The sequence below is a fragment of the Neophocaena asiaeorientalis genome, unplaced genomic scaffold (assembly GCF_003031525.2).
Source record: "Neophocaena asiaeorientalis asiaeorientalis breed wild unplaced genomic scaffold, Neophocaena_asiaeorientalis_V1.1 scaffold501, whole genome shotgun sequence".
NCBI lineage: Eukaryota > Metazoa > Chordata > Mammalia > Artiodactyla > Phocoenidae > Neophocaena > Neophocaena asiaeorientalis.
The window spans coordinates 984,189-996,490 of NW_020172678.1; the positions used below are offsets into that span (position 1 = coordinate 984,189).

Below are 12,302 nucleotides of genomic sequence, written 5' to 3' on the forward strand. Positions count from 1 at the left end.
CTCCTAAGGGAACTCAGGTTTTAGAAAGACTCCGTTTCAATAGGATGGGAGGCGGGAAGGACTTGAGGGGCTCTGGCAGAGCGAAGCCACGGGGATCTCCAGGCCACCTCCCTTCCAACCCTCCCCCGCCCCTCCCAACCCAGGAGGGGAGCTCTTCTCAGCGTCTCTGAAAGCGGGTAGGGATCCCAGTGGCTTCAAGAGAGTCCCAGGGGACAGGCGGGCGGAGGCGCAGCGCTGGGAACAAAGGCCCACAGAGGGGTCCTGCAGCGCGCAGCTCCCCAGGGGCTGGGGCGACGGCGGCCCGCTCCCCCTCAGCTCCTCCCTCTCCTTCCCTGCTTCCACCCGGAGGCCCGTCGCGCAGCCCGAGCTGCGCCAACTTCGCCAGCGGTTCCCAAGTTGCCGGGGGCGCAGGGGTGGGAGCTGGGTGGGGTGAGGGAGAAAAGGAGGAGGAGGAGGGCTCCCCGGGCGCCTTGGACGCAGTTCAGGAATCCGCCGCCACTGCCGGCCGCTCGCGGACTCGGGCCGAACGGGGAAGGCGCCAGGCAGGACCGCTCGCTCGCTGCGCAGGACGGCGCCCTCCTGGCGCCGCTTCCCGCCCACCGTGCGAACCCGCGGGGCCGAGCCTCCTTCCCTCCCCGCCGCCGTCCCTGGCCGAAGCCGCTTCTGCCTGGTCCTGCTGAGAGGAGGGCAAAGTTGCGGGCGGATGCTGCCCGCGCCGGACCCCTGCCTCGGAAAGTCGGATCCGCCCCCGCTGGAGGAGGCTCGGTGGCTGGGTAAGTAGGGCACCGGCATCCCGGAACCGCCTCTGGGCCCGGGAGATGGCCCAGCGGTGCGCACCCCACCATCCCCGATCGGGCGCGCGCGCCAAACTTTGGAGGAAGAGGGGGCGAAACCGAAGGTGGGAGAGGGAGTTCTCGGCACGGGGAAAGCTCAGCGCAGGCACCCACACCTCCAGACCCACTGCACCCAGATTCACAACTGCCACATACGCACAGCTCATCACCCATCGAGCCACAGACGCACGCACACGCTTCAGGCCGAACCGTGCAATTCCGGAAGTGCGGGCGTTCGGATCTTTAGACCAAGCATGTCCTCCAGCCTCAGATAAATCCACTGTCTTTGTCTGCTGCCCCTGCAGCCCCACAGTGAGGTGTCCCCAAAGCGAGACGGGCAGGAGAGGGGCTGCCTTGTCTTTGAAAAGTCGTGGCCGGGACCTCGAGGCTGAGAAGTGGGGAGGGGAAATCAGACATTTCAGTCAGCTCTCCGGGTTCATCAGGAGCGAGTTTGGCATGGAAACTCGGTGTCTGGGTGATGTGTCTGGGTGTGCGCAGCCCTTCCGGAGGCGAGGCCGGGAGAAAGGAGGGAGTGACTCATAAACTCAGACCAGGCGTGTTAGGGTCTGTGAGCAGAGTAGAAAAGGCTGGCAGGCGGTGCTGCCCTGGACAGCTGGGTGGTGGCAGTGACAGGGCCTGCGAGGGAAGCACAGACCCTTCCCCCTAGCGGATGTGCTTCCTCAGAGAGACTTCCAGGGGGGGTGGGCTGAGGAGATTCCAGCCCTGGGTGTGTATATGTAAAACGTGGTAGGGGATGTTTAACACTCCAAGGTCATGGAGAAAGCAGGGCAGTCCTGAAGCCATATTTATTTTCATTGCACCTGAAGTTGTGTCTGTTTTCGGATGCCCTTGGTGTCCGGGGCTCCAGGATGTTTCAAAGGTTGTCCTGGATCTAGTACAGTGCCTAGCATTGTTGGTACTCGATAAATAGTTGTTTGATGAATAATGGCACCAATAATTCATATATGTTAAGGACACTCTGTGGGCCAAGCCAGATGGCCTCAGCTAGGTTGGAATTGGTCTATCTGCAGAGGAGGGGGCCCTGAGTGGTTCCAGGGAGCCCTGCCTGATCTGTTTAGCCCAAGCAGCAGGTTCTGTTGTGCCCTGTGGGCTGGCATTGGGGACGTGAGTCTTAGCATTGGCCTCTGCTTCCCTAAGAGGGGCAGTAAGAAAGTCTCCATTTTTGCATCTGGCTAAGCTGGGAGTGTCGTGGAGTGTTCTTCCTGGCTCCTACTGGCCTGGAAGGAGATGGGTCTCATGAAGGGTCTAGGAGCTGTGTCCTCCAGCAGTGGCTTGGCTCTGTGGTGGCAGCAGGGAGAGGGGGCAATCACAGTCCCTGTACTGAGTATTGGGTGGGTTCCTCTGCACCAGCTGGCATGAGCTTCCCAGAGGAGTGGAAACATCTCATGTTCCTGGAACTGGGATTGCAAGCAATCCTGAGAATGATTCCCTACCTTCATGGAATTGGGAACATGCCAGGATGTGGTGCAACTTGGCCATGTAATCACAAAGAAATGTGTCATTCCCCCACCCCACCCCTGGCCCTTTGTGACTAGGTTTGGTGTGCATGTGAAGCTTCTAAGTGGTCTGAATCCTGAAATTAGCAAAGTACGTAGGCAGCACCCAGGATTGTGGCCCCAGATGAGCGAGAGAGTGATCTGGGCTTGGCCACCCCCAATTTCAGGCGGAACACTGCAGCCAATCCCTTCCCAATATCACCTTTCCACCTTATTTATGTCTTCTGTGAATCAAGAGCTCTACGTTATCTCATCAAGACCTTATATCCCTATGAAGTTAGCGTTTTGTCACCATTTTACAGATTAGGAGACTGAGGTTCAGAAAGGTTAAGTAATTTTTTGGGGGTCACACAGCTGGTGAGGGACAAAGCCAGGATTTGAAACTGGACAGTCTGACTCTGGAACCCATGCTGTTTCCACCATGCCCAGCTGTCTCTAAGGTCCCTAACTGGTTCTTCATAGCAACAAGGAAGCAACGCTGATGCACTCACTGGGTCCTGGGGCCCCTGACTACAGTCCTCTTTTTACACACACTCTGCCTAGCCTGGGTTACACCATGGGTCATGGAAATCGAAGGCTGGGTGGCACCAGGCTGCTAGAGCCTTCCGTGTGGATTTGGAGTCAGGAAACGATGGGGGTTTGGAAGTGACTGCAGGGAGACGTTGGAGTAATTCCGGCGAGAGCAGATTCACTGCTTATGTGAGAAATGGGGACAAAGCTACCACTCGTGACCATACAAGTCGCAGGTTTGGGTTTGGAAGCAATTGCCAGGTAAATGTCCTCAAATGGATGACTATATTCCTTTCCCTTTCGGCCCTTGCCAGGGGAGACATCTATCACACAGGGAAATCAGCCCTCACCTGAATATGAAGGGGCATGTCACGGCTGTCCTTCCCACCACCCACCACATGCCCAGGAGAGCTAGACTCCGTGGTGGTGTCTGGTCCTCAGGAGGGATGGATGGGGAAAGCTGGGGCAACCAGGGGCTGCGATAACCACATGACTCACCGGGTCCCCAGCTTATGCTTTCTCACACAGGCCCCACAGGGACAGTGGTTCTCATTCCTGATTTGCTGATGAGGAAATGAGGCTCAGAGAGGTGCAGTGGCAGCCCAAGGTCACAAAGCTAAGGAGGAAGTGCAAGCCATGCTGCCTTCAGGACTCCCTGCAGGCACTTAGGGGCAGCTGTGTTTTCTGCCTGGTTGGTATTCTATCTCCCCAGCCCCAAGGCTGAGAGGGGGTTACCCCCGTTGGGGAAGAATTCTCACAGCTCTGCCCACCCGCATCTCTACGCCCAGATCCTCTGGTACAGGTGTTCACGGCATGGGGAAAGCTGGCAACCTTAAACAAGGAGCAGAAGATAAGCACTGCCCAGCTGGCCCTGCCCACCTTCCACAGCGAGCCCACCTGGGTGAGTGCCGGAGCGTTCGCAGTGCTGAGCTGCAAAGATACGGGCGCCCTCTCCCTGCTTCACTGTGGTGTGGACTCGCTGTCCAGGATGGAAGTTGGGAGACTGGGTGTGGGGAGAAGCTGCCCCATCCGAGGGGCGGGGGCTATTAATCTTTGTACCCCTGGCCCTGTCCTAGTGTGTGACACACGGAGGTACTTAGGAACATTGTCAGATGATGGGTGAACACCAGGGAGGGGCTGTGAGTGCCTCTGCTGGGAAGTGGTAAAGCGGGGAGCCAAGGGAATCTGCCGTGAGGAAACACTCAGAGAGGCCTCTGCCCTTCTTGAAGTCACGCAGGAGGAAAGGAAAACAGCTCTCCTTTTCATTCCTTAAACAGAAATGCTTGTCCCCTTTGCTTAAACAGGTGGAAGAACACTGCTTGTCCTGCCCTGAGCATGTAGATTCCACGTCTGGGTGTGGGGTGGCCTCTGGCAGGCTGGACAGTTTGTTCTGTGCTTGAAGGTCTCAGCCCACGTCTTCATCACCCTAAATCAGGCTGGTTCTCCTGCACATCCCCCCCTCTGCAAACTTGGAAGGAGGGGCATGCAGGCCACAGGAGCCCCTGACCACCAGTAACTTAAGGTCTCTAGCGGCCCATCACTCCCTCTCTATGCCTCTACCCTCCCCCCATGCCTTCCCTTACCCCCCTGCCCCACAGAGATGGCTGTGTGCTGGGTTGTTTTAGACTCTGGGAAATTTATCACTGGGATTCCAGAGGGCTGTCTGAAAAGGATTTGGAGGAAAAGCGTGTAAAATAAATAAGCCAATTCCCAGCTCAGCCTCTCCTGAATGCCACAAGTAAACAGCTAGCCTGGGAAACTCTATTTTGGCCTCTGTGCTCACACCTGGCTCACCGGCTGCCTTACCCGCTCCCTCCTTCCTGCATCCTCCCCATCCAGCCCCTCCTCCTTGACTCGGAGCCTCAAAAGTCGGGGAACACACCCACCGCCAGCTGTCCGGGACACTGGGAAGCTGGCATACTGGTGGCTGGGGACAAGAGGAGAATGTGGGAGAAGAGACAGCTAGGGGTTGCAGCACAGCCCTGCTCCATCTGAGGAAGTCTCCCTGCCTCGGCCCTGCTCGAGGTGAGTTTGACTTTGTTGATGGAGAATGTTGGGGCTTTTTCCAATTTTGTGGCATCTGAGGAAGCTTTACATCTTAAACATCAGTTTAGAGCGGATGGGCCAAAGCTAATTTTCTCCAAAGTGGGCTCCCATGTGAAGAAACCCTAAAAACCCCATTTACGGTGTAGGGCTACCCGGACTAACCAGAATGTCAGGGGTCTTTGCTTTTGACCGGAGTCCTATGAGCTTAGGCCCTATCAGTTTAGGGCTCTGGTGGTGTGAGTTCACTGTTGTTAGTTTCTTTGTGGAGTATGAAGTAAACTCGTGATAACGTAATAACTTCATTTAATTCAGTTGACCCACTCTAAAACCCAGCACCCAGTGAGAAGGGGAGAACCAGGGTGCTAGGGTGGGGGTATTTCCCTGGTGGGATTGGCAGCTGAGGGCTCCACTCAGTCCCAGGGAGGGGCCTGGGGGCCTTTCCATTGATGTGCCTATGCCAAGCTGGGTCAGCAAACTGAAACCCCTGGGATCTGGGGAACAGGCATCCCCCTGAGGCTCTGGGTCCCGCCTCCACGCAGGAGCCCCTTTGGCCTGTTGCTGTCAGGCTTCCAAGAGAGAATTTGAGGAGTAAGCCCCATGGCTTGCAGTCTTGTTTGGAAAGAGGCTGCACACCCACATACAGATTAGCACACATCATCATGGGCCAAAATATACACACACACACACACACACACACACACACACACATACATAAGCACAGGAATGCACTCATCCCAAAAGGCAAATTATGTAATAGTGAAGAGTACATATTCTAAAGCCAGAATGCCTACCGTACTGCTTAGTAACTGTGTGACCTTGGGCAAGTTACTTAACCTCTCTGGGCCTTACTTTCCTAATCAGTAAGAGGGGGATGGTAATGGGTTATAAGTAATGGGGCTATAAGTGAATTTGTATCTGTGAGGAATTTAGAAACGTGCCTGTACGCAGCTAGGTGTTCTAACTATCGCTCACCACATATTCTATGCCCCAGATATTCAGGCCCAAGGGCACAGTACTTCCCAGAGGGGTGCTCACAAACTTGTCAGCGAATAGGATCAATCACTTTGCACTTTCTGAGTCCTGATTCTCAGGATGTGTGGCATTCTCTGTACTAGACTCGAATTAGAATTTATTAGAAACATCATTTCGTCTTCCCTTAAGAAGCTCATTATTTTATAAATTTATTTAGTTATTTATGGCTGAGTTGGGTCTTTGTTGCGGTGTGCGGGCTTCTCGTTGCAGTGGCTTCTCTTGTTGCGGAGCACGGGCTCTAGGCATGTGGGCTTCAGTAGTTGTGACTCGCGGGCTCTAGAGCACAGGCTCAGTAGTTGTGGCGCACGGGCTTAGTTGCTCCGCAGCATGTGGGATCTTCCTGGACCAGGGCTCGAACCCGTGTCCCCTGCATTGGAAGGCAGATTCTTAACCACTGCGCCACCAGGGGAGCTCAGAAGCTCATTATCTTAAAACAATGTGGGCACTAACTCCCCCCAGAGAAGGGTATGATTCCTTTAGCAGCATCAGTTTTCAAACTAGTTTCCTTGGAGCCCCAGGGTTCAACGAGGACCCCTCAGAGGTCTGATGGGAGGGAGGATCCAGGCCTCTCCCCCCATTTATCTTTTTTTAAAAAAGATTTATTTATTTATTTTATTTTTGGCTGCATTGGGTCTTAGTTGTGGCACGTGGGCTCCTCATTGCAGTGTGCAGGCTTCTCTCTACTTGTGGCATGTGGGCTCAGTAGTTGTGGCACACGGGCTTAGTTGCCCCACGGCATGTGGGTCTTAGTTCCCTGACCAGGGATCGAACCCGCGTCCCCTGCATTGGAAGGTGGATTCTTAACCACTGGACCATGAGGGAAGTCCCCCATTTATCTTTTCTACATATTGGGTTTCCTAGGAAAGCTCTGGTTCATAAGAAGGCTCCATAGCTTAGACGGTTGAAAAACCCCCTCTACCGTCTGACCCCCTTCCCATCCTGTGTGCGTCTGTCCGAGCACGCTGTGCGATGCCCGTGCCTATGTGGGCCCGTGCAGCTACCTGAACGTTGGCCCCAGGCCTCTCCCACTCTCTTCCCTGCTTCCCTCCTCTCCCCTCCTCTCCAGCTGCCTCACCGTCTGCAGGATTCTGGAAAGTGCTAACATGTCTGAGCCAAGATAGGGCTATCTGAGGAAGTATTCTGAAAACAAACTGGGCCACCGTCCTGGCTGAGACTGCAGTGATTTTTAGCAAAGAATTCACAACTTCCGAGGTGGGCAGCCGGGGCTGTGGTCCCTGGCTGTCCTCTGGAGGATGCCTGGGGCCTGTCTCAGCAGGGTTAGGATAGACACGCCTGAAGAGGCCCAAGATTGCAAACCTAGAACCAGGAAGGGGAAGTCATCCTCACAGGATGAAGAACTGGAACTCCCCCACCCCATCCCCCCGTGACCTCAGGGGTAATGGCACCCTGTCCTCTTATTCTGAGAGATGCTACTTTCCTTTTAGTTTTCCTCCTCCTTTTCCATCTGGTGCAGGTGCCTCGGGGCTGGGGACACAGGAAATATTACCACTAACAGCTTAGCAAGCACAGCCCTGTGCTTAATTAGTGCCTTCTTGGCCTGCACTCACCGAGTTCTCACAGGATGCTCTCAAGATAGGTACCGTTGTGCTCACTGTTGTACAGACGGGCAGACAGAACCAGACAGATGGGATAAGTTGCTGGCACCCCACTGCTGACAAGTGCAGAGCTGGGCCTGAGGCCTGCAGCCTGGCTTCAGAGTCAGTGCTCTTGACCCTGGGTGTGTCCGTCTTGCTGGGGCCACAGCCGGAGAGGTGGAATGGCTCACCAGGACAGTCATTTCGTAACTGTGGCCGGGGCATGCTGCTGGTGTCTGACTGGGAAGTGCTGGGGAGGCTGGCCTCAGGGGTGCTGCAAGCCAAGTCTGAGCCTCAGCCTTCCCCAAGGCTCACTGGGCAGGGCACTGCCCTCATACAACAGCCTCTTTTGCGAGGCCGGCCATCTGCTGATTGCTGCTTCCCCTTGGCAATGGCAGCTCTCAGAAAGTGACGCCGATGGCAGCAGAAGGGATTTAAATTATTGGCAAGGAAGAACTGGCAGATTGGGGGCCTCTGTCTCCCCGAAGGCCATTCCGGCAAGACAGAAACCTTACCGTGGAGTAAGCGCCGAGCTGCTAAAGATGCCGAATGGCTTCCTATTTTTTTTTGAAATAAAGTTATTTATTTATTTTTGGCTGCGTTGGGTCTTCGTTGCTGCGCTGGACTTTCTCTAGTTGCCACGAGCGGGGGCTACGCTTTGTTGTGGTGCCCGGGCTTCTCATTGCAGTGGCTTCTCTTGTTGCGGAGCAGGGGCTCTAGGCGTGCAAGGCTTCAGTAGTTGCAGCACGTGGCCTCAGGAGTTGTGGCTTGCAGGCTCAGTAGTTGTGTCACACAGGCTTAGTTGCCCCGCGGCGAGTGGGATCTTCCCGGACCAGGGCTAGAACCCGTGTCCCCTGCATCGGCAGGCAGATTCTTAACCACTGCTCCACGAGGGAAGTCCCCGAATGGCTTCCTTGGGCCCTGTGATCTCCCAGTGAATATCATCCCCAGCCTCTTCTTTCACCAGCCCTTGTCACATACTTGGTGTTCCAGGTTCCAAACTGACCTCTTTCCCGATGCACATGTCCTGCTCTCTGTAGCCTTTCCAGCTGCCCAGAACACTCTCTCCTTCCTTCTTTTCTCATGGTCAGCTCCCTTCATCCTCAGGCCTCAGCTTGGATGTCTCCTTCTAGAAGCCTTGGTCAGTGGCCCTCCCTATGGCTGCCTTCACGTCCCCGTCCTCACACTTTGCCCCGCTGTGTTGCCCTGGCTGCTTTCATGGTCTGTGGTCTCCACCAGGTAGTGAGCTCTGCGAGCAGGACAGAGTCTGCCTTGTTCCCCTTGTGTCTCCAGTGCTTAGCACAGCCCCAGGCACGCGCTGAGTACCCATGCCTGACTGTGGGACCATGAGTGATGGGTGTGAAACCTGGCCGCAGGAGGAAGGAGGCACTGGATGGTGCCCAGGCTCCCATGATTGGATGCCTAGGGAGTGATCAGTGTCTGAGCAGAGGTGGTGGGAGTCATGGTGTGTGGAAGGGGGCAGCTGATGTGGACCAGAGGCCCTATGTGGGACAGGGAGGGAATGGGAGAGTGAGACCCTGGGCAGATGGCCTCTTGCAGTTACTACCCTGTGGGCACTGGGCTGGGATCCCAAGGATGGGCCTGAAACGCTCCAAGAGGCCTCTTTGAATTAGGTGGCCTGGTGGATGGATGCACTATGGGCCTCACTACTCAACCCCACCAGCAAGCGTTTCTCAGTCCTGTCCCCTTTCTGGACGGACATTCATTCATCCTCTCCGGGCTTCAAAGCTGACCCCCAAGCAATGGAGGCCCCCCATGGCTGAGTCCTTTCCCCTGAGCAGAGAGAAGGAAGCCCAGCTGGCAGGCTGCCTCCCAGGGTTGGTTCCAGTTGCAGCCTTTGAGCTGTCCTCACAGAAGTAGTAGGGCCCTGCGTGCTGGGTTCCCATCCACACCACCCAGGTAGCACACATTAGGTGCTCTGGCCAGGGCACCGCCTGTCTGGGTGCCTGCTCATGCCTGAAACCATGCCAGGTTGGCTGGGGATAGCAGAAGGTGCCTTTAGGCAAGAAGAGGAGAGGACACCTAGGCACAAATAACCACCTTTGAGTCCAACTGTGATGAGCCCACAAAGGTGGACATGAGGGAGGACTTGGGAAAGGCTTCATGGAGGAGGTGGGGGTTCCAGTGCAAGAAGGGAACCTGGGCAAAAGCACAGGCACGGGAAAGCTCAGATTGAATGCAAAGGTTGGTGAGGAGTCCAGTTGGGCTGAACTTCAATTTGTAGGATGCACAAAGAAGAGATGAGGCAGGATGGAGTTGTGGTTACATGTGTAAGCTCTAGAGCCAGGCTGCCTGCACGAGGACCCTCAATCCCCACTTATTGGCTGTGTGACCATGGCCAAGTTGCTTAACGTCTCTGTGCCTGTTTTCTCATCTGTAAAATGGAGATACTAATAGTACCCATCACGTGGGGGTGACAGGAGAATAAAATGTGTTTCCATACAAGTGTTTAGAGCAGTACCTGGCACACAGCATCAAGAAGACTGAGCTATTATCCTTATTTTTTTTAAAGCAGCTAGAAAAGTAAATTGAGGTCAGATCATAGAGGCCTTTGGATGTCATACTTTCTGTTTGCTAAACACCTGCTGTGTGCCAAGTACTTTACAGACCTTCTCACTGAGCCCCATACAACCTAGCAGAATTGTTAGCAAAGTCTCCATTTTATAGATGAGGAAACAGGCTCAGAGAGGCAGAGTAACCTGCCCAGGGTCACTCAGCCAGGTGGAGGCAGAGGTAGTAATGAAACCCAGGTCTGTCTGGCACTTAGCTCTTTCTTCAACACGGAGATTCAGAGAGACGTGACAGAGGCAGCATGGGGACATCCCCTGGGCTGGAGTCGCAGCCAGGAGCAGAGCATGAGTGCTGTAGCCATGGGTCCCTAGGCTGGGAGAGTGGGAGGTGACAGGGGAAGGAGAGATGCAGGCAAGCCTGGAAGGCAAGGAGATGAGGAGGCCCCAAGGCCACAGCACACAGCTCACCATTCAGAGCTCAGGGACAAGCCATTGAGTCATTTTGGGAAAACATGACATCACTGAGTCTTGCTGTCTGCTGCCCACCTGCCAGTCCTCGTGCCCAAAGTCCTACAAGGGGACCCTCACACCCAGGCAGCAGGGCCAGGTCAGCTCCCTGGCTTTCTGCCCTGAGTTCTCCCCAACCTCTGTAGCCCCATCTTCCCACTGCTCCCCTCCCTGCCTGCGGCCTCCACACCGCCCCCACTCATAAACCCGAATGAGGCAGGAGCTTCTGGAAGTGATCATGAACCTGAACAGCTTCCAAAAGGGCCTCCACGCCAGGCCTGTGATGGGAATTCTGGATGGGAAGGGGACAGCCGTGTCGAGTTTTTAGAGCTGCTCTTCCCTTAAGAATGGTGCCTGCAGGACTTCCCTGGTGGCGCAGTGGTTAAGAATCCGCCTGCCAATGCGTGGGACACGGGTTCGGGCGCTGGTTCGGGAGGATCCCACATGCCGCAGAGAGGCTGGGCCCGTGCGCCGCAACTGCTGAGCCTGCGCTCTGGAGCCCGCGAGCCACAACTACTGAGCCCACGAGACGCAGTACTGAAGCCCACACGCCTAGAGCCTGTGCTCCGCAATGGGAGAGGCCACTGCTGTGAGGAGCACGCACACCGCGGCGGAGAGTGGCCCCCGCTCGCCGCAACTGTAGAGGACCCATGCGCGGCACCGAAGACCCAACGCAGCCAAAAATAAGTAAATAAATAAATTTATAAAATAAAATGAAAAAAAAGAATGGTGCCTGCTATTCCATTGGAATCACTTTTTATAAGTAAAGCCTGGTTGAGCTGTGTGCTCATGCTATGCCAGGTCCCAGCAGCCTCCGCCTTCCTAGAAGGTACAGTTGAGTATCTGAGAGCTCTTTATGTACTAGGCATCCTCAGGCTGAGTGATTTATTTGTGTCAATCTGATTGCATGAGGTAGCCCCATTTTATAGGTGCCATTGCTGAGGCCCAGAGAGGTTAGGTGACTTGTCCAAGGTCACATAGCCAGAATTCAAACACTCGGCTGTCCAACTCCAGATGTGCCTATGCTCTTAGCCACTCCAGCCTCAAATAAAGCCATCAGAGAATCACAGGATGTGGGCTGTACCAAACCTATGTCTGCCAAATTGTGTGGTGCAGACAGGAAGTGCCAGGAGAATTTTCATCTCAGAGTGTGGGTTACGCCCCAGAGCTTGCTGGAGGTTGTGGAGACATTTAGGAGGTGACAGAGAGCTCCAGCTTCTTTGGCCTAGCAAACCCTGCTGACGTGGCCATTTGGGGTGAGACTCTCCCCTCTGGAAGGAGCACCGGGGCTCAGGGGGTGCCTGTCCTGGTTTTAAAGGCCAAACCTGGAAAAGGAGTATGAGTCAAGCAAGGGGCCAGGTGCCAGCTTCCTCAGCCCAGTCTGTGGTGCAGGATGCCAGGCTGCTGCAGCTGCTGCTGCCACTCACAGCTCCCTCCCAGACCGCAGGAGGGGCTGGTGGCCAGCCCTGTGCTGAGTGGTGCCCTCTCACTCTCACCACGACCTAGCTAGGGAGGCACGGTTATCCCCATTTAACAGGTGAGGACGTTGAGGCTTAGAGAGGTTTTCTGGTGCACCGGAACTCCCTTGGCCGGAAAAGAGAGGAACTGAGACTCTTTAAGTCTTCTTTCTGCCAAGAGACAGACAGAAGGAGGGAGGGGTTAGCCTGCCCTCTGACACTGAGCCGCGCAGGCTGGCTGTTCTCAGGCCTGCATTTCTGATTCATCTGCAAT

At 55.2% G+C, this 12,302-nt stretch overlaps 1 protein-coding gene across 1 annotated transcript in view; it reads left to right on the plus strand.

The window, feature by feature from the left end:
• The first annotated feature begins 647 nt into the window (after positions 1–647).
• Positions 648–12,302, plus strand: part of CHST3 (carbohydrate sulfotransferase 3) — a 41,619-nt gene continuing 29,964 nt past the window's right edge. Inside the window, exon 1 of the mRNA XM_024739750.1 lies at positions 648–773. The gene's annotated coding sequence lies outside the window, so the exon portion shown is untranslated. The remainder of the gene's footprint in view (positions 774–12,302) is intronic.